Source organism: Eurosta solidaginis, chromosome 4, assembly GCF_040869045.1.
Source record: "Eurosta solidaginis isolate ZX-2024a chromosome 4, ASM4086904v1, whole genome shotgun sequence".
NCBI lineage: Eukaryota > Metazoa > Arthropoda > Insecta > Diptera > Tephritidae > Eurosta > Eurosta solidaginis.
The window spans coordinates 19,451,239-19,471,721 of record NC_090322.1 but is presented as its reverse complement, the minus strand read 5'-3'; the positions used below and the strand labels follow the sequence as shown (position 1 = coordinate 19,471,721).

Sequence of the window (20,483 nt, the reverse complement as noted above, 5' to 3'; positions counted from 1 at the left end):
ACTAAAATATAACATTATAGATATGCAATTATGAACTCAACAGATTTCTTGCAATCAACATCTTCATTTCGTCTAGCGTACGTGCCGTCAACAAAATATGAACGTTCGGGACCGAAGTACAAACACCATCGATTATAAAATCGATTACTTCAGTTTCCGTAATGTTTGCACGCTTTGCGAGTGCCTGCATATTCAAGATATAGCAGTGTAAGGACTCTTCGCCATCGCCTTTGGGCAAGCATTTTGTAAACCTCCTGCCTTGATACTGCTATATCAAACTCAGCCACTAATGCCTTCCGCAATGCAGCATAATTGAGCGCCGTGGTAGTTGTAAGGAACACCTTTGCCGTTCCGGTTAACGAGCCGGCGCGAGCAACCTAAAATTACCATCGGCACCTGTAGCGTCTAATATTTCTTCGAGGTCCCGTAGGAAATGGTTAACAGAATACGCTACGTCGTCACCATTAAATTTGGGAAGTGCATGCTCGATTTCACCAAAATCTGGCCGACGCTTGTTTTTATGTGCAACCTGGCACTCAAGTTCTTCTATTTTCTTCATGAGCGACAATAACTCTATTCGCTTTCTGAGATCTGCAACGTCTTCGTCTAAGTTGATTATCCTTGGTGCCACTTGCTTAACATTTGGTATTTCTTCAGCAAGATCGAGCGGGCGAGCGGCAATAGCGGCAGAACAAATGGCATTGTCATCCGTATTAACAGCATTAGCGGCAGCGGAATTATAAGCGGAACTGTTGGTTGTAGCAACGCTGTGAACGGCAGCAACCGTATGAACGGCAATATTATTGTTAGTAACATTAGTGGCAGCAACAATATTTTCGGCAATATAAGCGTCAGAAGCATTGTGAGCAGCATCGTTGGCAGCAGCGGCGTCGACGTTAACGGCAGTGGTGTTATGGGCGGCAGAGTTAAAGTTCACGGCATCGGCAATTTCTTCAAAATCGTCAGTTTCTTTCGCATTGGGATTATCATCTTGCATACTCCATGATTTCTTCCCAACAATGTCCTCCAGTAATTTGCGCAACTGTTTGGGCGTTGCTGTTGGTGGAAATTCGGCACCTGCATCGGCAAGTGCTTTTTTCAACTCCTGTTTCGGATTCGACATATTTGCGTTTTTTCTTATTAAGTTGATTATATGGATTTGTCCTCACATCTGAGATATAAAAACTCGATTCTCAAAGGGTTTTATTTAATATATCTGTTTATTTTAATTTTTGCTCAGCTTATCCAATCTTTCCAGATCGTTCTTCGTTGGTTTAAACTTATCTAGTGACGCCCTTCATATATAGAAGTTAGTCGCGGTTTTGTATAAATATATTTTAGTACATCTTCTCTGCAGGTATGCATTCTTGTTAATATCAGCAGGGTTGCATTTGCTGGGCTGTACTTACACCTTACACAATTCATTTTATTTTTTCTAACATAAATAACTAAAGCAAAATCAAATAAAATGAAAAAATTAAAGGACGGGAAGAAACGGAAGCAAGCAAAGGTAGGGGAAAGGAATGAAAAGGGAGCGAAAGAAAGAAAAATTAAAAAAGAAAAGAGAATAGGGAGAATAGAAAAAATGGGAGGAGAAGAGAAAAGAAAAGGAAGAAAGAAAACTACGCCCCATGGTATAAATATTACAAGGTAACACCGGTGAGGGCTGAAATGACGTTTAAAAAAATTTTAAAATTCTCACTGCTCTCACATATTTTTTTTTTATTTTGGTGTTGTTTTCATAACAAAAATATAACAAACTGTAATATATTTGGTAATTCTATACGACAGCATGACACTCTTAATACACGTCCAAAAATATCAAGAGGGGTATCAAAAGACGCGTTTTGGATCCAGGATCGCGAATCCGAAAGCGGAGGTAATAAATTTTGGGTACGTCAAGAGATATTTGCAAAAGAAATTTTAAAAATTTGCATGTGGTTGTTGTAATTTTGATGATTTTGTGGTGCACACAAAAAAATTGTGAACATAAGTGTTTTACGCGGATATAGTTTTGGTCTCCAAACCGGTGTTGAACCCACCCAATGTAATGCAGAAAGGTATTCTGCGTGGTTTCCCGCAAAAGGAAGAATCAGGCCACGATCCTCTTCTGAGGAATTTTCTTCAACAAATTGTTTAGAAATGTATCAACGTCTGCGCGACGAGAAGAAAACACCGACATACCGCCAAGGTGTACGGAAGAGATACATATCTACTAATAAGAACAATTTGGTGTATGTATCTAAGGAGATTAAGGTCTAGCTTTCCATCCAATTCGAAGGCTACCTATCGTGTATTCGTTTTTCTTTCTACGAACTGGCTCACCTAAATACATGTTTTGTGCCAACCCAAAAATGTATCTGCTAATTCGGACGAATTTTTGGTGCCAAGGTAATACCGAGGGACAATCAATACCATTTATACAAATTTTCTTAAATATTTTTGATGGATAGGCCAACACACTAGCCCCACACCACGGTGGCAGACTTTGACCGTTCAGCCGGTAAATGCATTAAATTAAATAAATGGTATTAAAAAAAAAATTAAAATGTCAAACCAACAATTTTTTTTGTTTTTACTTGGGTTTGGCATTTCCACAAAGTTCAAGAGAGTGATTTTAAAATTTTTTTAAAAATCAAAAAACCATTATGGCCGCCCAGAAGAGTAAATGGTTTTCTGGAGTGACTTGTTACGCAACGGCCAGCATCTCCTAAACGGTTAAGCGCCAATTAAAAAATGTATCTTCCAACCGCGAAGGAAAAGACCAAAACAAACCAAAGAATATCTCCAAGATAATTTTTTTCCGCAGTAGCGAGGTCACTTGAGAATGGTGATCTCTTATAAAGTGAAGTTTCAGCATATTTAAGGGTTAAAGACGTATCAACCAAGTGAAGAAGGATGAATGAAAAATCAATAGGGGTGGTCTCCAACATTCTTTCTTCTTTTCCTTTGCAAAAATAGCATGTGTTGAGGCATCCATTATATTGGTAACTAATTTTTTTGCCATATACATAAAAACCGGTTTCAAAACTTTTCGAAATATTTTTTCACTTATTTCATAACCATTTTATTTTTTTGGTATTAAAAAAAAAATTAAAATGTCAAACCAACAATTTTTTTTGTTTTTACTTTGGTTTGGCATTTTCACAAAGTTCAAGAGAGTGATTTTAAAATTTTTTTAAAAATCAAAAAACCATTATGGCCGCCAAGAAGAGTAAATGGTTTTCCCTGGTAATATTTATACCATGCTACGCGCTTTTTCAAGGCTTCATGTTCAAAACACGATTGAAATATTTTCAATAGGATACGTCCAAAAAACTAATATTTTCTTTGCTCTGCAAAAACTTTTATCAACAATATTTTTTTAAGAAAATAATTTTAATTCATGTAACAAAAAGCTCAATCTGACTAATAAACTATATTAAAATTAGTTTAAACCACACAACGTATTTGAATACACAAAGCGATTTTTCATTACCCACGGCTGTGCTTTTAGAAACTCACAATATACATAGCTGTCAACACGGTTTTTTTTGCTCTTGAACAACTGTGTTTTTGCTGAGAGAGGGTTTGGATATAAGCCGAAGATGTTCTTTAAGGCTCTTTTGCAAAACGGCAAGTAAAGTTTTATAACTCAGACTTAACCTAAAACGAGGGGTTAAACTCATACATTTTTGACACATTTTTGAAATTAGCTGTGAAATAAAAAAATAACTTGCCGTTCAGCATGTGGGCCTAAAAATACTAAAAAGTTTTAAGTTTTAAATTTGAACATACTCGACTTTTTAGTAGCCGAATTTCTATATAGTTACAAAATTCAAATCCTCGCTTCTTTTTAATATCAAAAAATAAACTCGTTTTGTTTTGATTGTTTTAATTACCTGAGGTTTTTTTTTTTTTTTCAGAAACAAAAACATACGTGACAAGAACGGACAATACCCGTGCGATATTTGTGGCAAACATTTTAAAAGAAAATGGGTTTTAAAAATACATAAAAGAATTCATAGCGGCGAAAAGCCCCATAAATGTGATTTTTGTGAAAAGCGGTAAGTTATCATAAAAATCCTCGTCCTAATATATTTCACCAAATTTTTTCTAACTTCATTTTCTGCCTGTATTAAACAGATTTGCACAAGCTGCGAACCTAAGGGAGCATGTGCGTACTCATACCGGTGAAAAACCATATAAATGCAAATACTGCTACCGGTGCTTTGTTAAGTCAGGTGTACTGAATACGCATTTACGTATTCATATGGGTGATAATATTCACAGATGTGAATCTTGTCCCTTAGCTTTTCATTTGGCTTCGGAGCTACGGTTACACTCAACTACGCATAAGGACGAAGATCCCGAGACTCGTGAGCGAAATATGGCAGCTTTAAGGGAAGAAGAGGCTAAATTGAAAGTAAATAGGTAAAATGGTATTCATAAACTCCGTAGACTCTGATCTTATATTAAGGTTAATTACTCCGTAAAGCGCGGAATCCAGTGCCGGTGTCGTGTTATACGATCCGTGATCCAAAACAATTTTTGACATCGCAAAATCTCTTAAATGGTGGATCGGATTATGGAAATATGTTAAATAGTGGCTACGTGTACTAATTACAATTCATTCAAGTTTTTAACGAATAGTTTGACAAAATCATATTTATTGTTTGAGTTGTTGTTGTTGTTGTTGTATTAACAGTGCTTCGCCCCACTCAATGGGCGTGACCACTCACAAATTGTCATCGAAATCCTCTTAACGGGAGTCCTAGGAAACTGGCTGTTTCAACAGGGGCGGACCATAGGGAGATTGGTGTTGAAGGCGTAAGTTCCACATTACAATTGAAAAGATGGTTGGGGACACTTTGCATGCAGGACATACATTACGTATGTCGGTGTTGATTCTGGACAAGTAAGAGTTTAACCTGTTACAGTATCCAGAACGAAGTTGGGCCAGGGGACTCATGTCTCCCTTGGTAATGTGCTTTCTTCTTATGCAAGGGTAGGATATTGCATATTGTGACGAATATTAGCGATACGACGTTAGCAGAATGTTGCAAATAAGAGAAATTTCGTTACAATATTAATAACGGGGTTCACCGGGCGCGTCCTGACAAAGGCGTTTACCGATTCTGCCAGGATCAAACGGCTGTGTTGGCAGGAGCCGGATCTCGCCATAATGCTTTAGGACGCGTTCCCTTAATGCCCGTGGAGGCGGTGCTAGATCAAGCAGTTGTTTGCTAGGATGTCCTGGTTTGTGACAAGCAAAAACTGCTTTGTGCTCTTTAATATTGAGTTCTTTGGCCTCATTATGTAATTAGTGTTCGGGGGTCATAAGGTGACATCCGGTGGCAGTTCTGACTGCAGCATTTTGACAGGTCTTTAGCTATTTCCAGTGTGCTATTTCCAGTGAACCTGGAAGTCCAAAACCTTTGTGATGTGATCTGTTTGGGAAGTTAGGTCGGTTATTATTCCATTTAATTGCCTCTTCCTCATATCGTCCAGAATCATCGCGTGTCCGTGCCTAGCTCTTTACCACATGTTGGATTCTCTTAGTTGTTGTTGTTGTAGCGATAAGGTTGCTCCCCGAAGGCTTTGGGGAGTGTTATCGATGTGATGGTCCTTTGCCGGATACAGATCCGGTACGCTCCGGTACCACAGCACCATTAAGGTGCTAGCCCGACCATCCCGGGAACGATTTATGTGACCACATTAAACCTTCATGCCATCCCTCCCTCCCCACCCACAAGTTCCTTGTGGACAGGGACAACTTGAAGGCATGCGCTAGATAATTAAATCCCTCTGCATAGGTTTTAAGCATCGGAATGGCTATGCTTCTTCAACCTCTGGCGGTGATGGTAATTGGACACGCTGTATTTATGCTTGTGTGCGCATCTCTTGGGCCGCCGTCTGACTTTGTCAACCGAAGAATGCGTTACATATTGTCGGCAAAAAGCGCTCACGCTTTTTTCCGCATCCGACAGCACTTTATCACCAAAGGCGATGGAAATTTTTTCATTGTGCTTAGTTGTGATCGATAGGGACTTTGATCGAATTTCTAACTTAAAAAATGCAAAGACATTTGATCAAATCTTTGGCGGTTTAGGAATAGGTCTAATGACAGCTGGTATGTTTTAATTCTTTTGAGTTCTGTCATAATAATGCATAATAATTTAATAAAAAGAATTAAAATTCACTAAAATTTACAAATGTATAAAATAAAATAAAATAATATGTTTTTAACTAGCGAGGCAGATTCATTTGCTTTACACAATTCCTTTTATTTTTTTTTCTAACATCGATAACTACAACAAAATCAAATAAAATGAAAAAATTACAGGACGGAAGAAACGGAAGCAAGAAAATGTAAGGGAAAGGAATGAAAAGGGAACGAAAGGAAAGAAAATTAAAAAAGAAAAGAGAATAGAGAGAATAAAAAAAATTAAAGGAGAAGAGAAAAGAAAAAAAGAAAAGGAAGAAAGGAAACTACGCGCTTTTTCAAGGCGTCATGTTCAAAACACGATTGAAATATTTTCTATACAATACGTCCAAAAAGCTAATATTTTCTTTTATCTGCAAAAATTTTTATCAACAACATTTTTTTAAGAAAATGATTTTAATTCTATAATGAGATAATATTGTTAATTTATTTGGATGGATGTTTCCAAATCTGGTTGATTTAATAAAACTACGTGTTGTCGTTTTCAATGTCCAACCGGAAGTCCCTGATCTTTTTATTCTCTAGTGTTGCCATAATTTACATTAATTGTTTGGATTTACAGAGCTGCCATAAGTTTTACTTAAACTATTTTACACAGACTAACCTTAGGCTACGTTTACATTTACAGACTTAACCTTAGGCTACGTTTACAATTCGTTTAACAAAAAGCTCAATCTGTCTAATAAACTATATTAAACTGAGTTTAAACTACACACCTTATTTGAATACACAAAGCAATTTTTCATCACCCACTGCCGTACTTCATATTTTAGCATTTCACAATATAGCTGTCAAAACGGTTTTTTTGCTCTTGAAAAACTGTGTTTTTGCTGAGAGAGGGTTTGGATATAAGCCGAAGATATTATTTAAGGCTCTTTTGCAGAACGGCTCAGTCTTAACGCAGACTTGAGCTAACATGAGGGGTTAAAACGTGCATTTTTTACAAATTTTTAAATTAGCTCTGAGCTAAAAAATAACTTGCCATTCTGCAAGTGAGTCTAAACATACTAAAAAGTTTTAAGACCGCGTTTAAATTTGGACATACTCGACTTTTTAGTAGCCGAATTTCAATTTAGTTACAAAATTCATATCCTCGCTTCTTTTTAATATCAAAAAATAAACTAGTTTTTTTTTTTGATTGTCTTAATTACCTGTGGTTTTTTTTTTAGATACCCCTGCGATATTTGTGGCAAACACTTTCAAACAAAATCGCTCTTAAATCTACATAAACTAATTCATAGCGATGAAAAGCCCCATAAATGTGATTTTTGTGAAAAGCGGTAAGTTATCATAAAAATCCTCGTCCTAATATATTTCAGAAAATTTTTGTTAACTTTATTTTCTACCTGTATTAAACAGATTTGCAACAGCTGTGCGCCTAAGGGAGCATATGCGTACTCATACCGGTGAAAAACCATATAAATGCAAATACTGCGACCGGTGCTTTACGACAAAAAGACTATCGAATAAGCATTTACGTGTACATCTGGGTGATAATATTCACAGATGTGAATCTTGTCCCCTAGCTTTTCATTTGGCTTCGGAGCTACGGTTACACTCAACTACGCATAAGGACGAAGATCCAGAGACGCGTGAGCGAAATATGGCAGCTTTAAGAGAAGAAGATGCTAAATTGAAAGTAAATAGGTAAAATGGCATTCATAAACCCCGTATACTGTGATCTTATATTAAGGTTAATTACTCCGTAAAGCGCGGAATCCAGCGCTGGTATTCTGTTATATGATCGGTGATCGAAAACAATTTTTGGCATCGCAATATCTCTTAAATAGTGGATCGGATTAAGGAAATGTGTTAAATGGTGGCTACGTGTACTAATTACAATTCATTCAAATTTTAACGAATAGTTTGACAAAATCATATTCATTGTTTGAGTTGTTGTTGTTGTTGTTGTTGTTGTATTAACAGTGCTTCGCCCCACTCAATGGGCACGACCACTCACAAATTGTCATCGAAATCCTCCAATGGGAGTCCTAGGAAACTGGCTGTTTCAACAGGGGCGGACCATAGGGAGATTGGTGTTAAAGGCGTAAGTTCCACATTACAATTGAAAAGATGGTTGGGGACACTTTGCATGCAGGACATACATTGCGTATGTCGGGGTTGATTCTGGACAAGTAAGAGTTTAACCTGTTACAGTATCCAGAACGAAGTTGGGCCAGGGTGACTCGTGTCTCCCTTGGTAATGTGCTTTCTTCTTATGCAAGGGTAGGATATTGCATATTGTTACGAATATTAGCGATACGAACGTTAGCAGAATGTTGCAAATAAGAGGAATTTCACTAAATTCGTTACAATATTAATAACGGGGTTCACCGGGCGCGTCCTGACAAAGGCGTTGACCGATTCTGTGTGGATTTGGCAAAGGGCCTGCTTATGCTTGCCAGGATCAAACGGCTGTGTTGGCAGGTGGCGGATCTCGCCATAGTGCTTTAGGAGATGTTCCCTTAATGCCCGTGGAGGCTGTGCTAGATCAAGCAGTTGTTTGCTAGGTTGTCCTGGTTTGTGAGAATTAAGCAAAAACTGCTTGTCGGCATTTCGTTGTGCTCTTTAATCACCCTTATCGCGAAGTTCACGCGGAAAAGTGTTCGCCTTCAATTCTTTTGTTCGGGTGAACTTTTTCCGCCAATCGGTATTGATTGATCGCGAGGAGAATATAAATGTGAAAGCGATTCGGAACAATAAAGGGGCAGTTCTAACCCTTTGGAGCTAATTGATTCACTGTAAGCTAAAAATTACTATTGTCAGCACTTTTGAATAACAAGTTAGTTTTTATTCAATTAGCGTTCGCCAATATTACAGGCTAAACAAGCCGGCATTCTAATACTGGCTAAATATTCTTACCAACTCCTTGCCACCATTGAAGCAAAAATTTGGAGTTCCACCAATCGTAAAGTTGAGTACATGTATTCGCTTTTTCGCATAGGGAAAAGGCGTTGGAAAGGACGAAATGGGTATTAGACAATCTTGTTGCAGTGAGGTGTTCAACATTTTGGAACCGTCGCTTTGTCCACAATGGATAACTTGGCCGACTGATACGTTGTCATAAAAAATAGAATTTACATACTTAGGAATACAGGAATTTCACTTTTTTCCACTCAGCTTCCGATTGTGCATTATTTATTGATGTATTTCTAATAATAAAAGTACATATAATCATAAGAGTATCAAATTTCAAAACAAAAAATTACTTAGCATTTTCTTTTCCTCTAGTTCGCCTGTAAAATATAAGTGAACAAATTTGGGCTTCCCCGCTGTTCATTTCGCCCGAACAAAGAGTTGCCGATAAGGTGAAATCTTTTTCGAACACGAAAAATTGTTTCGCCATCCTCTGCGATACGGTGAACAAAAACTGTGAATATTTTCGGGTGAAAACAAAACTCGCGATAAGGGTGAATATTGAGCTCGTTGGCCTCATTATGTAATTGGTGTTCGGGTGTCATAAGGTGACATCCGGTGGCAGTTCTAATTGCAGCATTTTGACAGGTTTTTAGCCTTTTCCAGTATGTGTTTTTAAGACCAGGCGGCCAGACTGGTGACGCGTAGCTCATGAGCGGCCGGCCAATTGCTTTGTACGTGGTTAGCAACATTTCTTTGTCTTTTCCCCATGTGCTGCCGGCAATCGACTTTAGGATTTTGTTGCGACTTTGTACTTTAGAAACAATTTCGGTGGCATAAGCCATGAAGGTTAGAGTATTATCGAACGTTACCCCTAAGATCTTTGGGTGACTGACAGTCGGTAGTGTCACACCCTCGACGCGTACGTCCAATATTTACATCTGTTCCTTCCACTTCGTAAACAGGGTGGCCGTGGATTTGGTCGGTGATAATTCCAAGTTGGACGAGGTGAAACAACTGGAAAGATCGGGGAGATAGCTGTTCATTTTAGAAACTAATTCATCAACTGAAGCGCCAGGTCCTGTAGCCATAATCATACAGTCGTCAGCATAGGAAATGATTGTGACTCCTTCTGGTGGGGAAGGGAGTTTTGATATGTAAAAATGAAACAGAAGCGGGGACAGGACACCACCCAGTGGGACCCCCTATTTAATTTTTCTAGGTTTAGAAATTACGTTCCTAAATTCAACTAACGCCTGCCGACCACTCAGGTAATTAGCGATCCATCTTTTTAGACAAGAAGGAAGGTGTGAGCCTTCTATATCTTGGAGTAGTGTGTCGTGGTTGACTGTGTCACAAGCTTTTGACAGGTCAAGTGCCACGAGCACCGTCCTATGATGGGGTTTTTGCTGATTTAACACATAATTAATCTGAGTGTTAATGGCACTGAGCGCGGTGGTGGTGCTGTGCATTTTACGGAAGCCATGTTGGTGCGTGGCGAGTCGAAGATTTGCCGTAAAATGAGGGAGCAAAACGGTTTCCAATGTCTTCGCTACTGGCGAAAGGAGTGATATCGGTCGATAAGATTCGCTTCCCAAGGCAGTTGGTTCTATGTACCGGAGCGACTTGGGATTTTTCCCGACCAAGGACTGTCATTTCAATGTAACCCCATATGTCCTTTCCACAAATTGTCATTCCTCCAGCAGCTCCTCGCAGCGGGACTGCTCCATACTCTCCTGCTCCGGGCAGGTATCGAACCCAATCCGGGTCCGTCTCCTGACCCCGACCTGAGAAATGGTTTTGCTGCGTTTGCCGGAAAATAATCTTTTTAGGACGGTCATTTTCTTGTCAGTGTGTCTCGTGCAAGGGATGGTTGCATCGGACAGGTTGTTCAGGGCTAGACCTCAAAACCAGGCGTCCCCGTAACTTCTATAAATCATTTGTGGCTCCCTGCTGTTCACGCCCAAGGGCCCGTAGTCTGAGCCTTAGCTCCCCCCACTACATTCCAGCAGCTCCGCTGCTCAGCAAGCCACTACTAGTTCCCCCAGCAACTCGCGCCCTGTGGTGCCTCCAGCTCATACGGCCACTCCCACTCATAACTACAATGTCCGTAGTAGAGTGGGCAGCAATGCCGTATATCAGCCCCTGCCCCCGTCTTTTTCCCCCTCTTTTCCGGCAGCAATCGTGTAGGTCAGGGAAACATACTCTTAGTCCCTACCACCTTTTGCACTGTCTGCAAGCACAGAATATATATGTTTGCGACATCCGCCGAATGCAGCTCCTGCCTTGGTCGGTGCCACTTTCCTAGATGTTCTGGTCTTCGCGACGAAAACCCCCCGACGGGCTTCATTGCGCCGTGTTGCCAGGCCGCAAACCCAAATACACCGGCCACCCCAATGCTTACCCAGGGACGACCTGTCCCAGGGTCACAACAGCAATTGCGCCCTAGCCTCTCACAACCCAGACGTAGTCACCCGTCACTTACTCCTAGAGTGACGACGTCTCCCCTGTTGCACTTACTGGTAAGATCACGGAGATACTCGATTTCATGAAGCGGCACAACATCCGCATTGCTGCGATTCAAGAGACTTAGTGAGAGAGATTTAGTGAAATTCCGCTTATTCCAAATCTTCTGCTAACGTTCGAATCGCTAAACTGTTGAATAAATAACTCCAATATTCAATAACGCAAAAATGGTCTTTATTATACTACTATGAAAGTACTTCACAACCAATAGCGTGCTTAAATCAAACTGAATACGGACTACTCAGCTTCTGCTGCTTTTATACTCTCTGCCCAAATGTCTAGACGTTTCTTCTTCTAGAATCCTCTACCTGGTCACCAGCCGTACGTGCGTTTATTTGTAGTGTGTAACGATAGGCGTGTGTATATATGAGCGAAGTAGTAGCTGATGATGACATGCGTTTGTGAGTATCTCTCTGCTGCTTGTATGCATGTGTGTACCTGATGACTAATTTGTTTACGTACATACAAGTGTGGCAGTGCTTTATTGTTGTTGTGGCTTTATTTACTTAGTATCAGATTAGTGATGTGAGTATCACTTAGTGTCACAATATATTTGATCCCGACATCGGCCGCAGGGACAATGTCCTGGAACGTCAAGGCTTATCTGTCCGGTCAGGCAATGTAAACCTAGAAATCATCAGCATCTACATCCCTCCTGCCACCTGCTGCACCAGTGGATACCGCCCTAATATTAGTGCGTTACTCACTGGCGACAATCGTATTATCTTAGGCGATTTCAATGCCCATCACAATATATGGCATTCAAACTTGCGGGAGGACAGTAGGGGTGAGATGTTGGCGGATCAAATAGAAGAATCGACATTCTGCACAATAACCGGACACGCCCCCACTCGTATGGTAGGAAGCTGTCACAGTTCGCCAGATATGTCAATCGTGAGCGCAGGACTCGTAAACTGCGTCAACTGGCAGCCGATGGTAAAATTGGCATCCGACCACCTGCCAATACTTATCTCGCTCGAGCGTACCGCTCACTTCATCGTGTCTGATAAAAGCACTTTCATAAACTTAAAAAAGGACAGACTGCCGCTTTGCTGCCCTCCCTATCCCGACTGATGCTCACCAAGGGGAACGTGCTTTCCTCAAGGCCATTGAATCCGCCGCGGCTCGCTTTATTCCCGGGGGAAGAATTCCCGAAATTCTGCCTCACTTTCCGGCGGAGGCCGCAAATTTGGCGACGTGACCTTATAAGACAGCTCGATCCCGGCGACCCCAAATAAGGGATATAAACCAACGCAATAGATTGCTTGTGGATGAACACAAGCGGAAGAAATGGGAGGAGCCCTAAGCGGTTGTCACCTCTCTACCGGTGTAGGTAAACTTTGGTCCACCGTAAAGTCCCTATCGAATCCGTCTAAGCACAATGACAAAAAAATTCCATCGCCTTTGGCGATAAAGTGCTGTCGGATGCGAAAAAATGCGCGAGCGCCTTTTGCCGACAATATATAATGCATTCTACGGTTGACAAAGCTAGACGGAGGGCCGACAGACACGCGCACAAACATAAATTCAGCACGTCCCCAATTACCATCACCGTTAAAGAGGTTGAGGATGCCATCGGTCAAGCTAAACCATCTAAAACGGTAGGCCCTGACGGCATAGCCATGCCGATGCTTAAAGCCTAGGAAATGAGGGTTTTAAATATTTATCATATGTCTTCAACCTGTCTCTTTCCACCTTTGTCATTCCCGAAAAATGGAAAATGGCCAAGGTGGTCCCGCTACTAAAGCCTGGGAAACCAGCTAACATAGGAGAGTCATATCGCCCGATATCTCTCCTATCGCCAGTAGCAAAGACGCTTGAAGCCATTTTACTGCCCCATTTCAAGTCAAATTTGCCACTCGCCTCTCATCAGCATGGCTTTAGAAAACTACACAGCACTACCACCGCGCTAAATGCCATTAGCACCCAGATAAATTGCGGTTTATATGAAAACCCCCACCAGAGAACTGTACTCGTTGCGCTAGTCCTATCAAAAGCTTTTGATACGGTCAACCATGGCACGTTACTGCAAGACCTGGAAGGGTCTACCCTTCCCCCAAGTCTTAAAAGGTGGACCGCAAATTATCTGGGTGGACGGTAGGCATCGGTGCAATTTAGAAACGAAACATCAAAACCAAGGAGAGTTAAACAAGGGGTGCCACATGGTGATGTCCTATCCCCACTTTTGTTTAACTTCTACATATCTAAGCTACCTTCGCCACCAGAAGGAGTTACTATCGTTTCCTACGCCGATGACAGCGCAATAATGGCCACAGGCCCAGGCCCACAGATCGATGAGCTATGTAACAAAATAAACGGCTACCTCCCTGATCTCTGCAGTTTCTTCACCTCGCGAAATCTGACATTATCACTGACTAAATCATAGGCGACATGGACTTCCCAAATGTCGACCATTTTGAACGTTCACGTCAATGGCACTACGCTACCGACTGTCCTACACCCCAAAATCTTGGGTGTGACGTTCCATCAGGATCTACATTTTGGTGAGCATGCAGCCGAAATTGTACCGAAAATCCAGAGCCGTAATAAAATCCTTAAATCTCTTGCTGGCAGTACTTGGGGAAAAGATAAAGAAACGCTCATTACCACTTAAAAAGCAATTGGCCAGCCGATTGCATGCTACGCTTCCCCGATATGGTGGCCAAGCCTAAAGATTACCCACTGGAAGAAGCTACAGGCCTGCCAAAATACTGCCCTCAGAAACGCCACGGGTTGTCTCCTTATGTCCCCAGAACACCATCTACATAATGAGGCGAGAATACTCCCAATAAGGGAAAGAAATGAAATGCTAACCAAACAGTTTCTTTTGAATACCCAGAAACCTAGGCATCCCAACAGACATCTGATTGATGAGCCAACACCGCCCAGGGGCTTAAGGAGTCACCTCCGTAAGCACTATGAGGAAATACGCACCTGAGAACACAGCCGTATGAAGCCAAAAAACATAAGCAGGTCCTTGGTGAACTCCATAAACATGCGTCGGACCTCTATGTCAGGAAGTGCCCGGTGAATCCAGTACTCAAAGAGCAATACCCTAAACTTGCGGAAGAGGAACGCACACTCTAGGGAAACGCGAGTCACTCTAGCCCAACTCCGATGTGGATGCTGTACCAGGTTAAACTCTTACCTATCCAGAATCAACCCCGACATACAAAATGTATGCCCCGCTTGCAATGTGCCCCCACATGACACCAACCATCTCTTTAATTGTAATGTGGAACCAACGCCTCTACCACCCCTTTCATTATGGTCCACCCCTGTCGAAACAGCAAGTTTCCTTGGACTCCCGTTAGAGGATATTGATGACAATGTGTGATTGGTCAGACCTATTGGATGGGGCGAAGCGCTGCAACAACAACAACTCGCCTCGTTTGCTAGGATTTAGGAGCTGGATTATCCTTCCCATTTTCCATTTTCCAGGATGACGAAGGATTCCAGTGACAGGTTGAAAACATGTGTTAGATATTTTATTCACTCATCGCCAAGGTTTTTAAGCATTGGCATGGCTATTTCGTCGGGGACAATCGACTTGGAGGGCCTGGCCTTCCGGATTGCTGCTTCAACCTCTGTGGGGATGATGGTAATGGGTGGGACCTCGTGTTTATGTTTATGGGGTCGTCTGCTAGCACGACGTCTGGCTTTGTCTACAGAAGAATGCATTATAAATTGACGGCAAAAGCCGCTCGCGCATTTCTTCGAATCGGATAAAGTTTTGTCACCGAAGATTTTAGAAAAAACTTTGTCGTTGTGTTTGGTAGGATTAGACAAGGATTTGACGGATGACCACAATTTACCAACGCCCGCAGAGTGGTTGCAGTTCTTTAGATGCTCTTCCCATTTGGTACGTTTAAGTTCATTTACCAACCGCATGATATCCAAATTAAGACTCCTAATAAGGGGGTTTCTAGGGTTGAGGTGTCTGGCAAGGTTGTTGTTGTTGTAGCAATCTGGCAAGTTCACGTTCTCTTGCTAAATTTGCGGCTTCGGCCGGGATATGCGGTATGATTTCAGGTATTCTACCGGCCGGGATGAAGCGGAACGGACGCTTGCCCTGCCGGACATCGGTCGGAACAGGAAGAACAGAAAGATATTGGTTTGTAAAGGTTGTGTAATTTTCCCAGTTGGGTTGTTTAAAATTAATGAAAGTCCGCTTTTCAGAGGTGATAAAATTAGCAGGTCGCTCAATTGAAAGGAGTATGGGCAGGAGATCAGAAGCTAGAGTAAGCATCGGTTGCCATTGAACGCAATTTATGAGCCCTGCGCTGACGATTGAGATGTCAGGTGAGCTATGGTAATTACCTGCAATTCTGGTGGGGGCATCGCCGTTTATCATGCAGATAGTTGTTTTGCCTATTTGCTCTGCCAGCTGCCTGCCTCTACTGTCGACTGGCAGGCTGGAATGCCAGAGATCGTGGTGAGCGTTGAAATCAAGGGTAAGACGCGTTTCGCCACAGAGTAGCGTACTGGTATCAGGGTGATAGCCACTTGGTCGGCAGGTGGGAGGGGGAATATAGATGCTAATTATTTCTAACTCAACATCGCCTGACCGGATGTCTTTCTAAGGTATTATCCCTGCGGCTGATGTTGGAATGAAATAGACTATATTGCACGGAGTGATGAGTGGTAAGGCAAGGTCACCACCATTTCCCCTTGTGCGATCTTGCCTATGAATGTTGCAGCCATCGCAGGTTCGGAGGTCCGATCTGACATTTAATTTTGTTTCTTGAATTGCTGGAATATGGATATTATTTTTATACTCAGTTGAGCAGAGCTCACAGAGTATATTAACTTTGATTGGATAACGGTTGGTTGTACAGGTATAAAGGAATCGAGATAGATATAGACTTCCATATATCAAAATCATCAGTATCGAAAAAAAAATTCGATTGAGCCATGTCCGTCCGTCCGTCTGTCCGTTAACACGATAACTTGAGTAAATTTTGAAGTATCTTGATGAAATTTGGTATGTAGGTTCCTGGGCACTCATCTCAGATCGATATTTAAAATGAACGATATCGGACAATAACCACGCCCACTTTTTCGATATCGAAAATTTCGAAAAATCGAAAAAGTGCGATAATTCATTACCAAATACGGATTAAGCGATGAAACTTGGTAAGTTAGTTGAACTTATGACGCAGAATAGAAAAATAGTAAAATTTTGGACAAGGGCGTGGCACCGCCCACTTTTAAAAGAAGGTAGTTTAGAAGTTTTGCAAGCTGTTATTTGGCAGTCGTTGAAGATGTCATGATGAAATTTGGCAGGAACGTTACTCTTATTACTTCATGTCTGCTTGATAAAAATTAGCAAAATCGGAGAACGACCACGCCCACTTTTTAAAAAAAATTTTTTTTAATTCAAATTTTAAAAGAAAAGTTAATATCTTTACAGTATATAAGTAAATTATGCCAACATTCAACTCCAGTAATGATATGGTGCAACAAAATACAAAAATAAAAGAAAATTTCAAAGTGGCTCCGCCCTTTTTCATTTAATTTGTCTAGGATACTTTTAATGCCATAAGTCGAACAAAAATTTACCAATCCTTGTGAAATTTGGTAGAGGCTTAGATTCTAGGACGATAACTGTTTTCTGTGAAAAAGGGCTAAATCGGTTGAAGCCGCGCCCAGCTTTTATACACAGCCGACCGTCTGTCCTTCCGCTCGGCCTTTAACACGATAACTTGAGCAAAAATCGATATATCTTTACTAAACTCAGTTCACGTACTTATCTGAACTCACTTTGTATTGGTGTAAAAAATGGCCGAAATCCGACTATGACCACGCCCACTTTTTCAATATCGAAAATTACGAAAAATGAAAAAAATGCCATAATTATATACCAAATACGAAAAAAGGGATGAAACATGGTAATTGTATTGGTCTATTGACGCAAAATATAACTTTAGAAAAAACTTGGTAAAATGGGTGTGACACCTACCATATTAAGTAGAAGAAAATGAAAAAGTTTTTCAGGGCGAAATCAAAAGCCCTTGGAATCTTGGAAAGAATACTGTTCGTGGTATTACATATATAAATAAATTAGCGGTACCCGACAGATGAAGTTCTGGATCACCCTGGTTCACATTTTGGTCGATATATCGAGCATTAAGTTCGGGTGTAACCGAACATTACATACTCAGTTGAGAGCTATGGTGGCAACATAAGGGAAAATAACCATGTAGGCAAATGAACCGAGGGTAACCCTGGAATGTGTTTGTATGACATGTGTATCAAATGAAAGGTATTAAAGAGTATTTTAAGAGGGAGTGGGCCATAGTTCTATAGGTGGACGCCATTTAGGGATATCGCCATAAAGGTGGACCACGGTTGACTCTAGAATTTGTTTGTACGATATGGGTATCAAATGAAAGGTGTTAATGAGTATTTTAAAAGGGAGTGATCCTTATTTCCATAGGTGGACGCCGTTTCGTGATATCGTCATAAAGGGGACCAGGGGTGACTCTAGAATGCGTTTGTACTATATGGGTGTCAAACGAAAGGTATTAATGAGTATTTTAAGAGGGCGTGGGCCTTAGTTCTATATGTGGACGCCTTTTCGAGATATCGCCATAAAGGTGGACCAGGGGTGGCTCTAGAATTTGTTTGTACTATATGGGTATCAAATGAAAGGTGTTAATGAGTATTTTAAAAGGGAGTGGGTCTTAGTTCTATAGGTGAACGCCTTTTCGGAATATCGTTATAAAAGTGGACCAGGGTTGACTCTAGAATGTGTTTGTACAATATGGGTATCAAACGAAAGGTGTTAATAAGTGTTTTAAAAGGGAGTGGGCCATAGTTCTATGGGTGGACGCCTTTTCGGGATATCGCCATAAACGTGGACCAGGGGTGACTCTAGAATGCGTTTGTACAATATGGGTATCAAATGAAAGGTGTTAATAAGTATTTTAAAAGGGCGTGGGCCTTAGTTCTATAGGTGGACGCCTTTTCGAGATATCGCCATAAAGGTGGACCAGGGGTGACTCTAGAATTTGTTTGTACGATATGGGTATCAAATGAAAGGTGTTAATGAGTATTTTAAAAGGGCGTGGGCCTTAGTTCTATAGGTGGACGCCTTTTCGAGATATCGCCATAAAGGTGGACCAGGGGTGACTCTAGAATTTGTTTGTACGATATGGGTATCAAATGAAAGGTGTTAAGGAGTATTTTAAAAGGGAGTGGGCCTTAGTTCCATAGGTGGATGCCTTTTCGAGATATCGCCATAAAGGTGGGCCAGGGGTGACTCTAGAATTTTTTTGTACGATATGGGTATCAAATGAAAGGTGTTAATGAGTATTTAAAAAAGGAGTGGGCCTTAGTTCTATATGTGGACGCCTTTTCGAGATATCGCCATAAACGTGGACCAGGGGTGACTCTAGAATGTGTTTGTACGATATGGGTATCAAATTAAAGGTATTAATGAGGGTTTTAAAAGGGAGTGGCCCTTAGTTGTATATGTGAAGGCGTTTTCGAGATATCGACCAAAATGTCGGGTACCGCTAATTTATTTATATATGTAATACCACGAACAGTATTCTTTCCAAGATTCCAAGGGCTTTTGATTTCGCCCTGCAAAACTTTTTCATTTTCTTCTACTTAATATGGTAGGTGTCACACCCATTTTACCAAGTTTTTTCTAAAGTTATATTTTGCGTCAATAGACCAATACAATTACCATGTTTCATCCCTTTTTTCGTATTTGGTATATAATTATGGCATTTTTTTCATTTTTCGTAATTTTCGATATTGAAAAAGTGGGCGTGGTCATAGTCGGATTTCGGCCATTTTTTACACCAATACAAAGTGAGTTCAGATAAGTACGTGAACTGAGTTTAGTAAAGATATATCGATTTTTGCTCAAGTTATCGTGTTAAAAGCCGAGCGGAAGGACGGACGGTCGGCTGTGTACAAAAACTGGGCGCGGCTTCAACCGATTTAGCCCTTTTTCACAGAAAACAGTTATCGTCCTAGAATCTAAGCCTCTACCAAATTTCACAAGGATTGGTAAATTTTTGTTCGACTTATGGCATTAAAAGTATCCTAGACAAATTAAATGAAAAAGGGCGGAGCCACGCCCATTTTGAAATTTTCTTTTATTTTTGTATTTTGTTGCACCATATCATTACTGGAGTTGAATGTTGGCATAATTTACTTATATACTGTAAAGATATTAACTTTTCTTTTAAAATTTGAATTTAAAAAAATTTTTTTTTTAAAAGTGGGCGATTTTGCTAATTTTTATTAAGCAGACATGAAGTAATAAGAGTAACGTTCCTGCCAAATTTGATCATGATATCTTCAACGACTGCCAAATAACAGCTTGCGAAACTTCTAAACTACCTTCTTTTAAAAGTGGGCGGTGCCACGCCCATTGTCCAAAATTTTACTATTTTTCTATTTTGCGTCATAAGCTCAACTCACCTACCAAGTTTCATCGCTTAATGCGTATTTGGTAATTATTTATCGCACTTTTTCGATTTTTTCGAAATTTTCGATATCGAAAAAGTGGGCGTGGTTATTGTCCGATATCGTTCATTTTAAATAGCGATCTGAGATGAGTGCCCAGGAACCTACATACCACATTTCATCAAGATACCTCAAAATTTACTCAAGTTATCGTGTTAACGGACAGACGGACGGACGGACGGACGGACATGTCTCAATCGAATTTTTTTTCGATACTGATGATTTTGATATATGGAAGTCTATATCTATCTCGATTCCTTTATACATGTACAACCAACCGTTATCCAATCAAAGTTAATATACTCTGTGAGCTCTGCTCAACTGAGTATAAAAAAGTGGTTATTATTCATTATATCAAGATATTTAAAATATAACCGAAATCTATCACTTTTTTCTCAAATCAACCACT

At 40.6% G+C, this 20,483-nt stretch overlaps 1 protein-coding gene across 1 annotated transcript in view; it reads left to right on the top strand.

The window, feature by feature from the left end:
• The window catches only part of LOC137248420 (zinc finger protein 729-like), a 417,415-nt gene that overhangs the window by 171,587 nt on the left and 225,345 nt on the right, over positions 1-20,483 (top strand). The window lies entirely within an intron of this gene.